The following is a 21,699-nucleotide window of genomic DNA, read 5'->3' as shown; positions in this document are numbered from 1 at the left end:
GGCTCACTCTAAACTCAAGCTTAAGGTCAGCATGTCCTCAAGGTTTGCTTGTATAACTGCCTCTACAGTAATTACTCATCCCACATCTCTACCAACAAGATATATCTTAAGCTAAACTGTTGGGTTTCAGGTTTTTTGTTTAGATTTGGGCTGGGTTTTGAGGTGTTTTGTATTTTATAAAGCAGATAATTTCAGTAGACATTAGGGACCAGTTAACCCAGGGCACACAGGACAGTAACAAGAGGCATTATTATACCTTCAGCACGGGAAAAGGAACTGCACAAGGTGATGCTGAGGCGTTTTGTTCCCATCTTGCAGCATGGATCCAAAGTATCCAGATGATTTTGAACTGAACAAGTTGAAAGCTCACAAAGCCATGGCAAAGAGCATCCAGAAGTGATCTGCAAAATCCCCCAGGTCCTGCAGTGCCTCAAGGGCCCAGCAGCCCCATCACCAGCTCACACTGCCCTGAGCCTCTTCCCTCTGTCCTTTTCACACATCCCACAGGAGGGGGCTTGTTCAGCTTTTGGAGGGTGTCCCTTATCAGCCCTTTGCAATCACAATTTGGCTGCACAATCTTTAACTCCTCAGTCTCAGGCTGACTCATTCTTGTGCATCACTTATCCCATTAAACTTTGTGGAAGAGGTTTTACAGCGACTTCTGTGAGCCACAGAGAAGTTTGATAAGAGGATCCATGTTTACCCCTGAAAGAACTTTCTACCAAGGTCACTGACACAGAAACCAAGAAGGATAAATAAGAAAAACCTGCAACTGCCTATTCCAACAAGCATTTTGTCTCTTGTGACCAATGAGTAAAGTGTAAACTTATGAGTTTTGTAAGAATGTATAAAAAGCATGCATGCCATAATAAAAACAGTTTGAAGACTTCTGAAAATGGAGTGTGTTGCTTTGTAGTGTCTCCATCTCAACTACAACAAAACTTGAACACCACAACCAAGGAGGAAAGGGAGGCTCTTTCCAAAGGGAGACACAAGTGCAGAGATTGGGCAAATGAAGCCTTGAATCAGAAGTGGCCTTGCTGCAAAGGCACAGAAATATTGTCCTGAAGCACATCTTGTGACAGTATTTGTATTTAAATCTGTGCTTTCTGCTGCTTTGGAAAGTACTGCCAAAGGTCCTGAATGTGTGGCCTTCACAACTTCCACATGTGAAAACAATTGCTCCCACAGCAACTTTGACGTTTTCAAAACAATTATGAAAGAGTAAATGCCATTATGGCTTTTAAGAAAGCACTTTCACTTTGGATCACTTTTTTCTTCTCAAAATGAACATCCCCAGGAGATCAAGTTCGGTCCTTGAGCTCCACCAGCAGATACCCCCAGCTGGAAGTGGATCCTGTGCTGGCCCAGAGCAGTGACCACCCTGGCAGGGCTGAACAGGGCTGGGTTCCGGCCATAAACATATCCATGAACTGGCCTTAAACACGAATTGTTCAGCAAGGCTGGTCTTTCCTTAGAAAAGACGCTCAAAACTTAATGGTGGGCAGTTTTTGAAGAGTAAAAGTGAGTGCCACAGAAAAAAAAACCCCACTGTCATGCTGCCTTCCTCCAGATAAAAGGTGCAACAACTCAGTGCCTATTTATTAAAAACAGATAGGAGAGAACATTACATTACTCTGCCTAAAAACCAGACCACACCAGACTAACAGCAGGGATCACACCTCTGGGAGCAGCTTTTCAGAGCATCACTCTGCCAGTGGAGAGGCCTGTCTTACAGGCTTTGGAACCTCACCACAGCCTCCACACTGGTAAATTAAATATGAAATCAGGGACTGGAACTGGTCTTCCAATATACTTTACATTTCACCTTGCTTGAACTGTAGAAACTCTTGAAACTGTGACTGCCATGACTGCTTTTGTGAGCTACTCTCAGGTCTAGCCTGATGAATCCAAAGATTACTTTGTTTTCCCTCTTTGTGGTCCCAACTAAGTTTTTATAAAAAGTTGACTTTTCCAGAAATTTCTACAAATTATAAACTTGACAAGTCAGAGAGACAAATCCCCCCCAGTAAGACACACAATAAGGACAACAGCAGCAGATCATAGAATCACAGAATCACAGAAAGGTTTGGGCTGGATGTGACCTTGAAGATCATCCAGTTCCAACCCCCCTGCCGTGGGCAGGGACTCATATCTCTATCCCAGCTTGCTCAGAGCCCCATCCAACCTGGCCTTGAACACTTCCAGGGATGGGGCATTCACAACTTCTCTGGGCAACCTGTGCCAGGGCCTCACCAGCCTCACAGGGAAGAATTTCTTCCCAATATCTGACCTAACCCTGCTCCCTCTCAGTTTGAAGCCATTCCCTTTTGTCCTGTCACTCCAGGCCTGTGTAAAGAGTCTCTCTCCATCTTTCTTTCTCTGTCCAGCTCTCTTTAGGCACTGCAGAGCCACAACAAAGTCACCTTCTCTTTTCCAGACTGAACAATCCCAATTCTCTCAACCTTTCCTCACAGTGTTCCAGCCCTCTCACCATCTGGGTGACAATCAAGAAAGTGAAGGCTGAAGGAATTATTCAGAGGGCTACAGCTCTTCTAGCATGGCCAGTCACTTCATTCAGAACATTTAATTTCCAGATTATTCCTTGTTTCAGGTTCTAGTGACCCAAGACAAGACACCCAAACAGGACCACGCAGGTAACAGGCCTGGCACCCTGCAGGTGTATGAGAAACTCAGATTTTCTCCTCTCTGAACAGAAGCACAGCTTGAGAATTCTAGAGTTGTCACAATCCAAAATCTTGCTTCCCCCCAGCATATTTTATCTTCTCAGTAACTCATCAATGGCCTTACACACAAAGAAGAAAAAGCAAAGATTGCAGCCATGTAAGTTGAAAAGTATCCTACAAAACAGCAACCAGATAAAAAAGGGCTTTCTCGTGTTTCTGGGGCATTGCCCCCACACCAGTGTCAACAAGCACAGGCAAAAACATTTTACACAACCAGTTTTGAAAGCAGCTGGTCACCATGACACTGGGACAAGGGTACATTAATAAACCAAATACTGGGTGTCCCTCCACACACCAAAGCTGCAGGCAGTCAGCCAGGTTCAGCTGCAATTGCTAATTTTTGGGGGTAAAATTTTTGACCTAAGGATATTTTGGGCTTGCAGGAAGTGTCTATTTGCCCACCTAATGATCTGGGATCAATGCTTTCACTTCCTTTACAGCAGGAAAATGTACATCTTAAAGGGATGTAGCTTTGCACAGGGTCAGTGCATGCCCTGAACACAGATTGTGGCTGTTCCAGAATGTGCTGCTTTATGAAACACAGCTTTGAGAAATATCTCACAGAAATTACCATTTTTAGGGAGGCTACTCGTCCTACAACAGACCTTGAGAGGTGATAGAACATCAAAGCAATAACTCAAGTCTTTGCAAAACCACCAAGATTAAATTATTTTCTTACCAAAAAAAATCTGAAGGGGGCAGGGTATCAGGGATCATCATTAAAATGTCAACATCTGACAGTAACCACAGGTTTTAAGATTTTGTCCTGAAAAAAAACTGCTCTGCTGCTGTGTCAGCAGGGTCTCAGCAGCTTCCCACTTTCCCTGTCACTGTTTGTAGGACAGACTACAGAAAAAGACAAAAAGTAGGAAGCTTGCTGAGATACTTAACATTTTCATAGCCAGTTATTGGATAAAATTTCAAGATGTTCAGATTAAAGGCAGCCTTGGATGACCCCAGCCAGCATTGATGAGATTTCTATGAACCCCAGCAAGGAGGTCCTTCAAGCACTGTAAGGACATAGTTCCCCTTCTTCTACATTTGAGGAAGGAAGGAGACAGATAAGTATTTCTAGAGTCCCAGGGAGGTTTATTTGTGGTTAAATCTCTGCTGCAATGATCACCAGCAGATACAGCACACAGGAGACAGCAGCAGCAACAAGCTCAAGCGCTGATTTCATTCCTGAACTAAAATTCTCCAAGTGGGAGACATCTGACTCCTCTCCCAGCAGTTCATGCAGCTCCATGAAAAGAACAGGATTTGCACACCCAGTTTATTCCCCCCCAAAAAGCACATTGCTACAGACAAAACACAAATACAGAAACGTGGGGGAAGATTTCTTTCTTACCACCACCACTGGGGACCACTTCTGGCACCTGGCAACGCTCAGAGCAACAGGAGAATCCCCATCTCCTCCCTCCAGGGAAGTACCACTGCTTATGTCTCAAGAGATTTGCTTTCTCATTTGCCTATAAGCAAAAAAGACATTCTCCAGTGAATGAAGGTAAAAAATATTTTGTTTAGAAGCAAAATGCAATGCAAACAAGCAGCTGACAACCCAGGTAATGAATAACCCAAACACTTCTTAGTAAAATTATGAGTCTTTTTCCTTTCTCTGAAGGAAAAAAACCTACTTGATCCTTCTTCACATACATATTACTACACTCAGCTCCACAGGTACCAACTACTATTGCTTTCAGAGGGACTAAACTGGCACATATCTATGAAATGAAAAGCAAGTGTTCTGAATTTTCCACTAATAGTGAAATTGCAGCTTCTATTCAGACAGGAGCAAGGGCTTGCATGCATAAGAAGTAGCCTACTTTTCCTGGCTTTACTAATCAGCATAACAAAAGGTTATTTTATTTCTCTTACCTCCAAACCCTGTCTTGAGAGAAGTTACTGAAAATGAAGCAGAAGCAATTATCTGCTCTGAGAACACACAATTAATCCCTATATTTTATTAAGAGTGTTTTTTATGATCCTCAAGCAATTAAGCTAATCATTATTTAATTTTAGATTACTGAACTGGAGATTTACTTCAGACACAAGCTCACTTTCCACATAATTTAGTCTCTGTAATTAGAGATGTACTTTACCCAGAGGTGGCTTGTTTAAAGCATGTTATCTAATTTCACAAGCCTCACACCATGAAAGTTTCATGCAGAAATCTACAACCCAAACTTCAAAAATGAGAAAAGCCCTGAAGACACTCAGATTTACCAGACTGCAAACCCATTTTTCCTTTTAAAAAAAGGAAAAAAACATTCTCTAAACATGTGCCCGGCAAGTTAATGTATCACAAAAGCCAACACAAAGCATTTCTATAACCCACCACTCCTCTAGCAAGTTGTTAGGACAAAGAGTGCTCCTCTCACATGGATCACTTCATTTATAACTTATTTTAACCAGGATGCAGAGTCTGCAAATATAAATGGTTGATTAGGACACCCAGCAGGTCCCTGCCAGAGGACGTAACCAGTGATGGAACACTCAGACCCTTAAAGAATTCCGTGACAGTGTTAGCAGAGGAACAGCAATAGGGACCAGGTAGGTAGGTTCATAATGTACATACTGACCCTGGACATGATGCCAGTGGAAAACTGCTCCATTCCAACCTACTTCAGATAAAACTGTGCTCTAGAAATCAAACTGTGCCAGGAAACACCAGTTACCCTGGACACTCCTACCCACCCAGCTCAGCTTTTGTTCTGCAGACAGCCAATGCCATCCATCCAGGCTGGGACATTGTCCAAGGCCAGTTTTATGTCAAAACACCTTTCCTGGCTTTTGGAAGGGCATCACCTCCCACCACTGCCACTAAAGAGAAGGAAAACATGACCAGGCAAATATTTGAAAAACACACAGTGCTTTTTGCAACTTTCTGCTTTCTAAATCCTCCAACAGAACCAACACATGCAACTGCTCATTCAATTAAAAGTCAACTATACTTAAATCTCTAAAAATGCAGAAGATGCAGGTTTATTTCAAGATTTTAGTGCCAGTACTTTCACAAACTTGCCACATAGAAGAAAGGCTACAGAACTCATCAACAGCATGTGAGATTTCCGCAAAGACTGACAAAGAAGAATCAGAACATGAAGCTACAAAGAGATCATAAGAAGACATGGTGGTTATTGGGAATGTGTTTAAAATAAATACAAGTAAGTCTCAGCTATCTGGATATTCAACAAACACACTTTTCCATGTGCTATCACATTAAAAGTGTAAACTTGGAGACAGAGGAATTGTGACAGCAGCAGATTCTGCCCAAAAGAGATAGTGCCTGACAGCACAGAAAGAAAAATCTTCTGTGAAAAGGCTTCTTGGAAGTAACTGCTGAAAAGACAAACCCTGACAATCAATCTTCTGGTTCATTTTTAACTGATTAATGGCTTGCATACAAAAAAAGAATAATTATGGCAGCTGGGAAGCAATCTGAACATGAAGTGCATTGAGGTGTTAACACCACAGGCACCATGGCCATGAAGAATGGAGCCACAGGACTGGGATGCAATTGTTCCTCATAAGACAGTAAACACAAACACTAGGAAGGGAAATAAACCACTTCAGGCAAAAAAAGGCTGCTGAAACCAGAACAAACAGGTATCAGCTGGTCAAGAGTAAGTTCAGGCTTGAACCCTTGAGAAGAGCAAATCTCTGGGAGAAGTTTTTGAGAACAATAAACCTACATGCTTAAGGAAGCCCTATTATGACAAATTACCAGCTTTCTTTAGCTCTGACTGGTTTTGTATTTGTTCCACCTAAATATTCATCAAAGGGTCTATGAAAGTATCACCAAAAGCAGGTGGTTCAGCTGCCAGTGCTGGTGGGGAAGGTGATACTGTGAATTACAGAGCTGGGGGGAAGTAAAGTATAAAAACTTACCATAACATTCCTGCATAGCTATACAACAAATACTGTTACATTTAAAATAACAACATTAGCCATTTTGTTTTCATTAAAATCCACACATGCAGCTATGGCAATAAAAAGTGTTCATTAAAAAAGCTCAACAAGTCAGGAGCAGTATCTCATCCTGCTCCCCATTATCCCACAACAAAAGGATCCCTAAAACCAGTGCAACACAAGTTGAGCTGCTCCTTGGAACAAACACATTCTCTGGTCCTGAAGCAATTCTTGAAAACTTCCTCCATGGGCTATCAAAAGGATCCTTGCCTTTTTCACTGCCTGTGTACAGCAACTCTCATGCAGACATTTTGGTTAAACTGATAAAACCGAGGTCAAAGTTCCCAGAATTAAAGAGTGCAACTGGTAAGAGAATAATTTCTGGTTCAAGACTGAAGCACAGCAGTGTTATGCAAGAGAACAGGATCTGAAAGCAAGCTTTGATCTGGCACTGTTTATTGTACTGCTGCTGGCTAAGAGGTACCTGAGCCCCAAAGAATGAGAGAGAAGCTCTTCCCGCTTGAGATCCTCACCTTTCTGACTTGGAAAAAAAAATGTATTGAGAGATACAAAAAACACCATGTACTGGACACTGCAAGCTGAATCAAACTGCTTTTCTGATGTCTTCTAAAGTGGAACAAACAGATTTAGGCAGTACATTGAGGATGAGAGTCACATTTAAGCATACACGCACAAGTATTTTTCCATTTCAAAAGTCCTGCAATTAAATATAAATGTGCATGCACTTAAACACACAGTTTCTTTCTTGCACAGTACCTTGTACTGAATTCAATATAACCTTCAAACCCAAGTTTCCATTAGCTACTTTGTGATACCACAGCTTTGAAAATATTCTCAGTGCTCCAAGGCATACAAGACTCTAAAGTGGCCATTCACAACTTGATCTTCAGCATCATCTCACAAGGAGAACATTTCATTCCCTTTTATTTCCTCCACCCCTTCTTCCCTTATTCTTAAATAATTTATTCAAACTACTGAAAGTATTTTCTGGTCAGCTTTCTTCCTCACTATAGGAAGCATTAATATCTTTAAATCCCTGGTACCCCAGCTTGGTTCCCTGTCTAAAGGTCATCTTCTATATAATAACCTGATATTGATGGACTGATGTCAGGGGGAAAAGGGGGAGAAATGATAATGTATTTTTAATCACAAGCTGAATTTCTCCCTAGATAGAAAAGCTGATTTCATGGCATGCCCCTCTTCAATGTCTTATGGAATCATCCATCACTGACAGAATGACTTCAAGAAATTCCTTCCTGCTACCATCCCACAACTATGACCATCACCTCTCAGCAAGAGAGCCTCTAAAAACAAAACACTGCCTTAAAGTTAACTGGAAATGATTGACTTGAAGGTGCTTTCAGAAAAAGAAGTCTTTCACTCACAGCAGGAAACCCAGAGAGGATGTCAGTAAGTTATGATGGGTGTACAACAAATAATCAGAAGTGGTTTCCCCCCTCATAATCCAAAACTGACCGGTGAACCTTCTTGCCACAGCTGTCAGAGGTGGTGTGAGTAGAGAGAAAAGAGAACTGGAATCCTGAATGACACAGAATTGACAGAGCAAATGCCAGCCACTGTGTTGACTGTAAATTCTTTGGTAAGGAAATCCATTATAAGCCACTACTGACCTGGATGGACCAATAACAGACAAATTTTCTCCTTTCCAAGATGGAAATTAGACTTCTTCAGCAAACAAAGCTATTCACTTTCCATTGCAACCTGCAACAAAACCCTTCCGCTTTGAGCTTCTCTCAAAGACAAGACAAGCAAGAATGAAATGGGTGAATGTATCTGTGACCTCATAATTCCACAAAATTCTGTGTTCAGTCATCAGGAGAACCTGAGCTCCAGCAGCCCATCAGTTCCATCTAACTCTGTCCCTAACCATGTGGAACCAGGGCTCTGATGGATAAACATCCTGGAGCAGGCTCAGCTGTGGCAGCCTAAAACATTACTGCCCTCTCTTGTCCATCCCAGCCTTCTGCCAGGGATCACTGCTCCACAGCACTGAGTGCCACTTTAACCCCCTGATGAAGGTGGTTCTTATCATCATTCATTTTTTACAGGCAAACTGCTCTGTAATTTTCCAGCTGTGAACTGCAGGGGTGAGGCAGCTGCACATGGTCATTTCTGCAGTGGTTGCAACACCTGGAGGAGGTGATGCCTGAGGTCATTGCAGCAGGTTTGATGTAACTCTGGTCCAACTTGGAGAGCCTGAATTATCCTTGGTGAAAGAGGCTGTAATTCTGCTGTTGCTAGAGCCCAGAATCAGGGTAAGACCTGGGCAGGTTAACTCAGTAGAGCACTACAGTGCTGGAAAACTTTCATCTCACTCTAAGCTTCAAATGGGACAGAATTTCAAATACAGGACAGGAAACCATGGCCATGTGAAAATGAAGCTGGAAAACACACAGCTGCCCTAAGCAACCAGGGCAGAACCAAGTGAAGTGTGCCCTGTCCTGGGAAATCTAATCCCAGTTTCAGTCCAGACAGGTTTAGTCCCAAGAGCAAATTCTTACAGCCTTGCAATTTCTTGCAGCCTGGTTAGCTCTGAGGGTTTCCCATGACATATCCCTGATTAAAGGCCTACATGACAAACAGCATAAGAGAGTAAGTGTAAGAGGGGAATTTGAGCAGGCTTAGCCAAGTGTTTGGGAATGCTTGGGGTTTTAGATGGGTTTATTAATGAAATTTAAATAGTGAATAAATCTTGAATGTTGATGCAAGCTCATCCATAAGTGTTGCCTAAATTGACTTCTGGGAAGAAGCAGGCTCTCAGAAAGTACCTAAATTATTTTCTTAAATGACCACTAATTGTAATTTTTTTTCTTGTTACAATATAGAATGTAAGTCTGTCACTTTCAGAGTAATTCCAAGAATTGTTTTTTTCTTTTAAACACTGGAATACTCTTTTACCTAGAATAAGCCCATTATAGAAAATGTTTATAGCAATAGCAGAACACAGAGCTATGTAAAGCACAGCCTTGCATAGAAACAAGGAGAGCTGCTGTAATCAGCATTGAAACACTACTGAGAGAGACCTGAGTGTGGGACACAGACACAGGAGCGATCTGCAGAGTAAGGGATAAGCTTAACTTGCTAATTTCTCCTCCTCTTTCACTTTTTCTTAAATAACAAACAAACAAACAAAAATCTGTTGCGAACATCCTTCCTCTGGCTTCCATCCTTCCTCATCATTTCCTCTGGCTGAGCAGCACATCCTTTTCACTACAGTGGTCTCTGCCACCTTCATTTTGTGCCCTCCCTCAAACCCTGGGGCTGAGGGTCCCTGAACTGCCCCCAGGTGCTGCATCAGCTGTTCTCCTAATGCTGTGATGTTTTCTTTGGTGTGCAATAGATTAATAGGCAGCTTTTAGAGCTGTAGGTCTTTAAGTGGACTTTAGTCATGAAAAAAAAAAATCCTAAACACAATTCTTCATAATTACCCAGTAACAAGAAGCAATTGATCATTAACTTTCACACTCTGATCTTCCACAAGCAGACTTCCCAGTTACACCAAATTAATCATTTCCTTAGGAACTCCCAGGCAAAGGTAACAGGAAGGAGCTGTCTCATGGGATTTGAGAACTGCAGGGAACCTTTGGCAGAAATACCTTTCCTTTACCAGCTTTGAGTCTGCAAGGTCCCAAAATGAAAATCTGTAGGATTAAAACTCTCAGCCACCCTGTCCTTAGCATTCTGCACTAAGGCAAAAGTCTTTTAAAGAAACCTTTAAAATTCTGAACTGCTGCAGGTAAGATCTGAAGAGCCAACAGTGAAACAGGCTGCATTTGATTGCATATCTCATTCCAGGACAAAACAAGGAAAAAACAGTTTGATACACCTCTATCCTGAGAAAAATAATATTATTCTTTGTTATGGGTGAAGTAATTTCATAGTCAATGAGATGATAATTTTGAATGCATCACCTCTTCAGGCTCTCAGAAAAATTGTACATCTGCATACTCATCCTATAGATATTTATACTCATACCAGGGAATAGTGTCTAACAATAAAATAACAATAAAAAATTCAAAATACAATCTTTACTAGAGCTAACAGTGGAGGTGGAGAAGGCCTAGCTCATCTTCTGTACACTGGAGTTTTGAGCCATCTTTTTTCCCCTTGTTCACACAAGGAAAGTTTTTTAATACCATCTAAATAGCATTTTTAATTAACCAGAAATACACATAAATAATAGATTTCCAGAAGCCTGATGAGGCTTGCAATCTAAAATAACAATGTAATTAATTCCTAGGAGGAAGCATTCTCTTTACACTGCCCTTCCTTGGTCAAACACACTGAGAGAGTAAATTTGGTTAAAAGCAGGGAGAGGGAGGGGAAGAAACCAAGTCAAACAGAAGAGCACACAGCTGAGGAGACAAAAATACTTGTGATCAAAGGGTGACACGGCAAGGGTGTTTTATTAATCTTGCAGAGCCCAGGGAGCAGCCCTGCCAAGGGTCTGGCCATGCTCCTCCCCATGGCCACACCACTCCACCTGTGACAGGCACAGAAATCCTCACCAGACCCCTCTGCCTGGCCAGCCAGGGCTGGCACGGGCCACAGCTGACAGAAGCAGGTGCTGGCTATTTTTATGTCTAAACTGCACTTTACATCTGCCCTGCTCTCAAGTTCAAAGGGAGAAGCAGCCACAGCAACCCCACTGTGCTCCCAGCTCAGCCATGGAGGAAGGGTTTGGATGAGCAGGTTGTGGCCCTGGAATGGGCTGCAGGAATGGGCTGCTCCAACCACCACCACAAAGCAGCATCTGTCTGATGCTGCACAAGCTGTGAGATGCCCAAAAAGGCCTGAGCCCTCGTCCCCCCTGCACCACACCACCCACCCCTGGCAGCACCAGGGTGTGGGGGTGAGCCTGGGCTGATCTCAGGGATTGTGGATACTGAAATGTCCGCACAGTTTGTAAATAAAGGAGCCTGGCACTGAATTCATACATTGAAGTAATAATCTAATCTTACACTGATTTACAAGTGTTAACGGATTCACCAGCTCACTCTCACAGTACAGATCACAAAGTTCCCTATTTGGAACAGAATCGAGTGGCCAGGTATGTGCAAGGAATCATATCCACAGCAGTTCATCTGCAAATTGAGAATGACTTGAAAATCCACTTCAAGTCATCCTCCTGCTACAAAATCTCAGCTTCTAGGATTAGAAACCTTGTGGAAGATTATTCATTCCCTCATCTCACAGCTAAAAGGATGCCAGAATTACTATATCCCAGACTGTAGCTGAAGCCATTCAGGGAAAGCAGCTTTCCTATCAAGGGACCATCTTTTCAGTGAGATCCATTACATAGCTCAGGGTTTGACTGGAGTATTTAGTATCCTTTTTTTCCCCCATAAACACAAGAGCTGAGCAGTCTTCTAATCTTTGAGATCATAAATGCCCAGCTTCTACAGCTGCAGTAATTAAACCAACTTCTCATTCCATTACCCACATCAAGTCTCTTCCTCAGCATCTGCTCTATTCCCACACTGCACTCTTCAATCAAACCAAGATAAGCTATTTTCTAAGATCAGCTGACTTGTCTGTCCCTCAAGACATCACCGGAGCCAAAAGGATTCTGAGCAGATATGATGCATCTTGCTAAATATCCAAAAGGTCTCTCGTAAAGGGAAAAAAAAAAAGTACACGTCAATGCAAGTGGTTATTTTTAGCACCTGAGTTGTTCTATATTTATTCCTTTATGTCTTTCTAAAAGAAGCACAACCTCTGATGAAGCATTGCCATAAAATACACCCTCCTGGGAAGTCTGCTTTATGACTCCTGGCTACTGAGCGCTGCAACAAGTACCTCACAGCACCCATTCAGCCACGCAAGATTAAGGGTGCACGCAGAACACAGAACAATGCTTCCTCACGTCCAAAGAAGTGCTTCAAACAACCCAAACCCAAAAACCAAGCCAACCCATCCACACAGAGAGCAAACTCCTCAGTATAATCTGTCATTCTCATTAGATGCCACTCTTCAGACTCAAGCTTAAAACTGCCACTTTTAAGTATTTCTAATTGTCTAACCCCCCCAAAAAAACCCCTCAAGAAACCTTGTGAGTTACCTGTTAAAAACATCACAAACCACAACCCCAAACTCCAGGACACACCACACTTCAACAAACCCTTAAGTTAGCAGGAACAGCAGCAGCTCAGCTCATACAAATACTCACACTATAAAACACTAATTTCTTCCTTATCCTCTTCCTTTATAGCTTTTACCTTCTTGTCCTGAAGACTCCTGGCCCTCTACCTCCAATATATTTACCCCAAGAACCTTGTGCCTCTGATCTTATGCAAATTAGCTGAAGATTTATTTTCAAGGGCAAGATACAGTTAATCAAAGGTGTGGTGTGGCTTATTTGTGTGGGAAGTGATATGTCAAATGAACAGGAAAAGCAGAACTCTGTCAAGGAAACCTCTGCTAGTTGCAGTAAGAAGAAAATAGTTTAAGACAGGGTCTTACATTAGCAAAACCAGGAAGAAAACTTGCATTTTGAAGCTAACAGTATTTTAATTTGCTGCTCTAAAAAGACAGCTGTTATCTAGCCACAGCTATTTTAGATTTTTGCATCATGCTAGATCTCTCAACACACCCATTGAAACAGCAGGACTTGGGATGGGGTAAAGACAATACATACCTCTGTGTGTTAACTTGAAATCTCTCTCTTCTCTGCCCTTGAAGAACTCTGTTTTCCTTCCAGGTACCCTCCTACCTATAAGACAGACATGTCCCATCACTCAGCTGTGCCCTTTAAGTATTTTACCAACTGGCATTACCTGCACATGGACAGCTCTCTGACCCCAGGGTAACCACAGATGGTTGAGGGGCTCCATAGTATGAAAACATGCTCAGCACACTCACTGATATCAGATAAATAGGTTTGGTCACTGGCAAGTTATTGCTACCTTCATGCAGGGCAAATCACCCAAGTTACAGATTTTCCACAAGGTAAAAGTGGGGATCTTCAAAAAATAATACACTTTGGAAGTTAAAAACATACATGCCCTAATTACCTCAATCTCAGACTGACCTTTGTATATTTGTCTACAAAGACCTTGCACTAAGTAACTGTTGCACTATGGAAGCCAGAATGACTCCAGGTTAATTTAAAAACAAGCTGTTCTGAAAGCTTCTAACTGAACAAACCCACCTAACTCTGTCTTGTTGTGAAATATTTTCCCTACTGATTAAAATGTTTCCCATGCAGCTGTGATTTCATTTTAGTCTTCTGCAGAAAACTGAAGCCAAGAAAATATCTAGTTTGAATTCAAGGATCCTCTTGTCATAGCAACATAAAATTCACCAAAAAAGGCAATTCTCTCACTGTTGCTCCTTCTCTACTAACAAAAAAAAAAGTTTATCACTATAAAGTACCCCAAAACAAGACAACAGAAGCATGCAAAACCTTAGTGAGAAATCAGATGTTTTTTATCCTCTCTGATTATTAAAAGAAAAACCCAACAAAACACATGCACTAAACAAAATGAAGTTAGTTTTGCTTAAAGAAAGTTCATCTGTGGCAGAAGGAGCACATCTGATTTATTCTTAGTTACTAGATTAAAAGCTATTTAGTTCACATGAAAATTCAGAGGCAGTTTGTCTATCTTTTGTGAATTAGATAATCCCTTTTTCAAAATGGATTAAATTCCAGAATAAGCATGTCAAGAGAAGTTTGTTCAGAAAGCTGCACTGTGAATGAAATGGAGTTTGCCTCTTGGCAATCTTCACTTTTCCTCTATTACTTAATGCCCAAACTTGGCTGTTCTATAGATTTTTATAGTATTTGGGTGTCAAACTGACCACATACAGCCTGTGCACTGAAAAGCCAACACGCAGCCAGGTAGAAGCCATTTGTAATTACAGTTCACACATCCTTCTCATCTCCCTGATGTGCTCCTCTGAGCAGACACCCTCCACATCTGAGCTGGTTCCTCAACACAGGCCACAAACACAAACCCCCCAGAACACAAAAAACAGAGGGGATCACTCCCTGGGCCAGCCATGAGCACACAAGGGATAAAAATAATTTCTTTCAGAGGAATTAAAACTGCAACATGACCTCTGGCACCTGCCCCTGCTATGAGAAGGTGGAAAAAGCAACAGGGGAAGTCCAGCAAGAACACATCCAACTCCCAGACACAGCCAGCATCAAAGGCAGTAGTTAAACAGAGGGCTAAGTAGCTGCCTTTGCACTTTTATATTTGATATTAACCACCATTTCTGCAGCTCTCAATCCTTTGTGATCTGCTTTGCCTTCTGCTGAGGCCCCTCCAGCCTCTTGTGCCACTGTTCTTTCCTCAATATTTGCCCTGCCTTCTGTCATCTTCCTCATCACTGCTGAACACCATCACTATTTTCAGCTTTATTTTGTACCATTCTGCTTCAAAATGTCCTTTCCCAAGACAAAGCTGAGCACAGAAGCATGGTCTGTTGGTTTAAACTGCCTTCCAAATAAGCCTGGCCTAAATCCCCCATAGGCACACTTGGGATATGGGACACCTGGGTGGTTTGTTATATAATATATATATAACAGGATAACCATTATATATATATATAAAAATAATGGTTATCCTGTTATATATATAATATGATATATATTATATTATATTATAGTATAGTATATTATATTAATATATTCCATATATCATATATATCATATATATATCATATATATATTATATATATATATATATAACACATATATTATGGTTATCCTAGTCCTAAAAACTCTAGGCACCACTGCCTTCCCTCAGCAACTCCTTCCCTTGAGATGGCAACACTGAAGGAGGTTTTGCTAAATTTGCCTTCCTTTCCCCAGCCCAGCAAAGCAGAGACACCACTCCAAGTGCAGTGCCTCAATCCCCTGAAGTTCCTCAAGAATGGGGACAGGAGGCACAAACCTGGAAATTGGGAAGGTCCAAAGGGCTGGAAGCCCAGCAAAAATGCTGTATAGGATAATCAAAATGGACAAAAGGTGGGTGTGCACACACATGTGCACGCACAGGCATGAAAATGTGAGGAGGGCAGGTTAAGTAGATTCAGGATCCATCTCTTGCTTTTTATGCATCACTGCTCACACACCAAGTCATGGCACAAAGTTTTGTTCCCCTGTTCCACTATGTCCATTCCAAGACACTGATCACAATGGTTTTCCTTTGTGACGACTGTCTTAGATGGAGACCCACGCTGGGGATTCCAACTTTTTGGAGCAGATGTGTGAGACTGAAATTACCTCCTCAGTGTCCACAGCAGCCACCTGTGGCTCCCAGGGCCCTGCAGATATTTGCATCCAGCCTTTTGTGCAGGCAGAACCAGGCAGAAGGTGCCATCTGCATTGGGCAAGACATGAGGTCCTGGCCTGGAAATACCTTTCCATGGGCTGGAAATACCTTTCCATGGGCTGGAAATACCTTTCCATGGGCTGCAGTCAGCAGGACTAGCAATGAACTGTCCCCACTGTTCATGTGACAGTGGTCCTGGTCAAGGCCCCAGGCTGGAATTAGTACTGCTCACCCTGCCTGGGGATCCATAGAAGGCAGAGGCCCAGGTTACCTTGTTGAAAACTCCCACTACATGGTGATAAAAGGTCTGGAAGACGTCTATGGAAACCCTGACCATAACTACACCTACCCCACATCAGCTTACAGCTTCTGGACTGAGGTTCATGAGTCTTTACAGGCAGCAGTCGCTCTCTTGAGCAAGGCCTGAGCAGCTAAAATTCCATTCAAGGACACCACGGGGTGGAAGAAGGCTTTGACTGTGCCTCTTCTCACAGCAAAACTCTGTGCCTGCTCCTTATTTCACACATTGAGAAGAATGGCATCCAGCTGGATCAAGCTTTGTCACTGGGCAAGAAAAAAAGCAGCTGCAAAACTTGAGAGAAAGCTCCTTTTCTGTCTTCCCCAAACAACAGGATGTGCAAAAAGGTGACACCCTGGTCTTTTGGGTGAGCTTCTGGAGAGCTGATGGTGAAAAACACTCACCCAGCCCCTGACACCACCCTAATCTCAATAATCAAGTGAGAATTAGGGCAGCAGGTTCCATAGGTCACTCAAGGGAGCAGGAAGAGAAATAAAGTTTGTTCCCACAAGAGGCTTACACAGCACTGTCAGGGAAATCACACTCTAGCTTCATGCCTGTGAAACAGGGAAGAGAATAATTTGACACTTCCTGGAGCCACAGGCCAAGGAACAGAGATCCAGGGGACAGGTTTCCTCCAGAGAGCTCTGCAGCACATGCACAGGAAGGATGGTCATGTCGAGGGAGTAGGATAACTCACATGTAAAGAACAGGAAGAAGATAAAGCAAGTAAAACTGGAATCTGCTCTCCTGGCCTGCTCATACTGCACACTGCCCATGGGATCAAAGCAGACACAGCCACTCAGCTCCCCTAGCAAAGGGATCCTCTCCTGTGTGGAGCAAAAAACCACAGAGAACAGCTCCAAAATCCCAGCCAAAGCCCAGCATTGGCACTGAGGGGAGGAGAGGACTTTGCTAAAAAGCATTATGAGAATTACATGCCATACTGCAGTACAGTTCTGTTGCTTGGGGGTTCTCGGTTTGGCTGTTGATATTTGCTGCCCCGAGATGCGCAGGATGTCTCTGCTTCAGCCCGCACAACTGAAGAACGAGTCTGGACTCTTCACTTTTCGGTCTTGAGGTTGTTTATTAATTCTTATCTATCTAATTCCTGCCCAGCCGAGGTCTGCTCAGCAGGGCAGCCACAGGCACTCTGACCACCCTTGGGGTGATGTTGTCCTTTTATACTACAAACTGTGTATAACATATTTACTTTTAATTCCCAATACCTATCACCCATGTTAGACAGTGCACTTCTACTCTAAACCAATCCCAAAGTGCCAACATCACAACAGAAAATGGAGAACAAGGTGAAGAAAGAAGAAAGACTAGACACGCCCTGATTCCTCCATCTTGTCCCCATAACCCCCATACCAAAAATCCTAAAATCTACATTTTCGCCCTGTGCATATTTTATTATTACACCATTCAAACCTGTGTGACTTTCACGTCCTCATACAAAGCTGGTAACTTGTTCCAAGGGTCAAAATCAAATCCCCAGGTGTTCTGGGCAGCATGCCAGGGTCTCCAAGCCCCTGACGGGGTTCTCGGCAGCTCTGGACATCCAAAGGGATGTGCTGAGTTCTGACAGGGGGTTTGCTTGTCTTTATAAACATTTGCTTCAGATGGACAGGTAAATTTTTCATTTTTTTTTTTCAATCTTCCTTACAATATGTACCTTCCTCACTGTGGTTATAATCCCCACAGCTACTAGAAAAAACAGGGATTAGCATGTCTGTTTGAACTACTGATAAAGACAGAAAAGCACACCACACAGTCCTTTGATTTCCAGTTTGGGCAATATCCTGAGTCTGCACATTTCACAGGGGTGTGTTTTCCCCCCTTCCTCCTCCAAGCACGACATTCAAACACCCAGAGGTTATCACAGCCAGATATTAACCAGCCTCTCAGGATATGAATGCCAGGGGCTCAGGGCACATTGCTGCAGGAGCCAGTTTCTTCTTCAGTGGACTCTGAGCTGATTCACAGGGCACATGAGGAGCTGAAGGCAAGGGCAGGACCTCACTTTGGCACGCACCTTGCCAGGCAGTGCAGCCACTGCTACTCAAAGTTCTGCTCTTAAACTTGACCAGTGCTGCTACAAGAAAAGCCAGAAGGCCAAATTTGGTTAAAAACAAGTCAGGGGATGTGACGGTGGTCACAGGGGTCATAGGATGAGGGAAGAGACAAGGATCTGACTTCATGTTACAGAAGGCTTGATTTATTTTTTCATTATATATATTACATTAAAACTATAATAAAAAGAATGGAAGAAAAGGTTTCATCTCAGAAGGCTAGCTAAGCTAAGAATAGAAAAAAAAAAGAATGATAACAAAGGCAGCTGCCTCAGACTCTCTGTCCGAGTCAGTTGGGCTGTGATTGGCCATTAATTACAAACAAGCACATGAGACCAATCACAGATGCACCTGCTGCATTCCACAGCAGCAGATAACCATTGTTTCCATTTTGTTCCTGAAGTCTCTCAGCTTCTCAGGAGGAAAAAATCTTAAGGAAATATTTTTAATGAAAAGATGTTTGCGACAAGGGGGTAACCTAATAAAGTCTAAGCAGGGTGGATGACAAAGGGCCAAGTCCTTACAATATTTTTTTTTTTACAGAATTGTCTTCTTGTGTCCCAGAGCACTGCAGCAAGTAACACCACCAAGGGCTTCATTGAACCACTGCTTAACAAACATTTCCCTTCCACAGCTTGCCGTGAAGCATCCCCACCTCCCACTGCTTCAGACATGCTCTGAAGATGTCTCCTACCCTGACCCTCCCTGTCTCCACTATTCTGGAGGAGTACCCAGAACCTACAGAAAGGAGATATCAAAGGAGAGAGGGAAGGTTTCCTTACATCCAGGCTCATCCTGACCTGAGCAATGTGAGGAGCAATATTTTATCTCAGGTGTGTGTGGGAAATCCCAAATCTTTATGAATATATTAGAGACTGAAAGAATTTTTCAATAATTTCTTGTTCTGTTTCTTTGCTTTCTGTGCTCCTGCTCTATATTTAATAGATGCTGGCCTATTCTCCAGCCAGAAGCACTGAGCCACTGAAATCTGAGAGAAAGCAGATCTCTCATGCACGCACATTATCAGCACCTAGATGTAAATCCTCAGTGTTGGCTCCCCAGTTAGAGAAGAACCAGCTGCAGAACAAAAGGAATAGATCTCTTTATCATGCAGTTCATTTCTCTTACAGGGGTTGGACAACAGAGAACAGCCAAACTGGGGGGAGAGGGATGAAAAGAATAAAAAAGGTCAGTGTAGGGAACAGACTAAGCAGATCTGCCGCTGCCTGCAAGGGGGACAGAAACAGTTCTATTTCCAAATGGGATAACAGGAACCTCAGAAACACACAGGATAAATCCTCACCAGAGCTGTACACTCATACCTAGTGCCATCCATTCCTGTTCATGTCTGGACAATACTCTGAAGCCTGGGGAAAGGACTAATTTGAGCACAGCTCTTCACTGGGCTGATGAATCAGCTCTCCAGTGTGCATTCTCCTTAGGGAGAAAAGGCAGAATTGGCAGAGGACAGCACTGCAGAAGACAGCAATACAAGGAAACAGCTGCTGAATTGGATGCAGAAGCAGCCCATCATGTGGGGAACATTTTGGTGCAGTGTTCTTGGCCAAAATCCTCATCCCCAGCCGAGCACATCCTCCAGCATGAAAGGAACAAGCACATTCCCTTAGGAAATTCACAGGCGTTCCAACTCCAAAGTGCTGGCACAGCAAAACCCAGGGCTCTTGGTATGGCACATGCAAGTAATAACAAGACAGAAAATATTCTGTAACACATGGCAAATATCAAGGGAAACACATATCCATGATTCTAGCCTTGAAAGGACTGCAGTTGTGTGCACCCAAACGTGATGAGCTTGTCACATGCCCACACCTGTATTTCATGAAACCTGTACAAGTTTGAGGATAGTTTTTACAGCACCTTGAGGTCCACTGGCCTTAAGTCTGTACTGTAACTTCACTCATTAATCTTTCATAAGGTTAAATGCAAAATGAGCTTCAGGTCTTTTCTATAAAATTATTTTATAAAATCCTTAAAAATCCTCAGAATAAAACAAGAGTACAAAGCACCAGGTAGGTCCTCTATACCCTATACATGCTCACTTCCATAGGCAAAAACCTCTCCAGGAGAGGCTTCTACAGCTCAGGGATGCAGAATCAGTTCAATTTCCTCCTCTCCATGTGAAGGCAAAAACCATCCCTGGAAGTGTTCAAGGCCAGGTTGGATGGGGCCCTGAGGAGCTTGGTCTAGTGGAAGGTGTCCTTGCTCATGGTAGGGGTGTAGGAATGAGGTGATCTTCAAGGTTCCCTTCCAGTCCCTCCCATTCCAAGATGTTATTGATGATTCTATGAAGCACATAACAGAAAATTACAACTGCAAATGTACATGTGCTCCAAGGGATCTTCACACAACTCAATCTGTTCCACGAAGCAATTTTTATACTTTGAGGAACAGAAGTGGGTTTATATTCCTGTGCCAGACTGACTGGTCCTCTCCTTTTTCTTGGAAGCAAAAAAAAAACCCTTCTCTCGATTCTGTCAGCACAGAGATAAGGATCTAGCTTCAGACAACTGCAAGTAACTCGACCTTTTAATTTTTCCTAATGCTTCACATGTGTCCCATCAGAAGCAGACTAACGTTTTCCTTATTTGTTCTTTTCCTGCACAGAAGAAAAGAGCTTTCAGTCTCTGTGAAAGACGATGCCTTGGGCACTCCCCATGGGCCTCTTATTGTTCACTGTGACTTATTTCTCCTGCTGGAAACTGGAGACTCATTCACCAGATTTCTCTGGTGACAGGTATAATAAGAGACAAGCAGATAACTTCTGTTGCATCTCTGGACACCTGCTCTGAAAGGGTTTTCTGTTCCTGCACACTGTTATTTGAACACGTATTTGACCTTTCCAAGGCAAGCTCCAGTTTTCCACAGAAAAGCCTTGGTCTGACTGTCAAACTGAAGGGTGGTAAAGAAACCACTTGTTCTCCTCGAATATCTTCCAGCACTACCTTGGTGAAAAAAGAGAAACCAACAGCCTCAAGGACTTATTTCCAGTCCTGCAAAACACAGGGCTTAAGGCAAACAGGGCCTTACTGTTGTAGTACAAATACAACTGTGACACTGCCTATCAGGACTGCAAAAATACAGAGCCCAGTGAAGGAGTCACGCTGGTTTTTTCATGAGTTTTTTTCCATGTGACCAAAAGGTCTACTTTCCCCCACAAAAGCCTTGACAAGAACCCGGAAAAGCAAAGCAGCAGATTTTTTTTTAAATTCTAAATGCTGAGCCACTGAAAACTCAGGGAGGGCTCTGCATACACAGCAAATTCCTGAGCCTGGTGAGACTCAGGACTTGAGATTGCTTCCTCCAAAGTCAGCCTGAAGAGTAGAACC

The 21,699-nt window shown here is 42.8% G+C and overlaps 1 protein-coding gene across 5 annotated transcripts in view; it reads right to left on the bottom strand.

Moving 5' to 3' along the window:
- Positions 1-21,699, bottom strand: part of AGPAT3 (1-acylglycerol-3-phosphate O-acyltransferase 3) — an 89,871-nt gene that overhangs the window by 46,116 nt on the left and 22,056 nt on the right. For 2 of the 5 annotated variants that reach the window (XM_030947514.1, XM_030947347.1), the window contains exon 2: positions 4,096-4,216. The exons of 2 other annotated variants lie outside the window; for them this stretch is intronic. The gene's annotated coding sequence lies outside the window, so the exon portion shown is untranslated. Of the gene's footprint in view, positions 1-4,095; positions 4,217-13,335; positions 13,411-21,699 lie in introns of all 5 variants that reach the window. One more of the 5 variants, XM_030947430.1, reaches the window with a different exon arrangement.

This window comes from Camarhynchus parvulus, chromosome 1, assembly GCF_901933205.1.
Source record: "Camarhynchus parvulus chromosome 1, STF_HiC, whole genome shotgun sequence".
Classification (NCBI taxonomy): Eukaryota; Metazoa; Chordata; class Aves; order Passeriformes; family Thraupidae; genus Camarhynchus; species Camarhynchus parvulus.
Note: the sequence above shows the minus strand (reverse complement) of the source record. Positions and strands in the feature narration are given on the sequence as shown.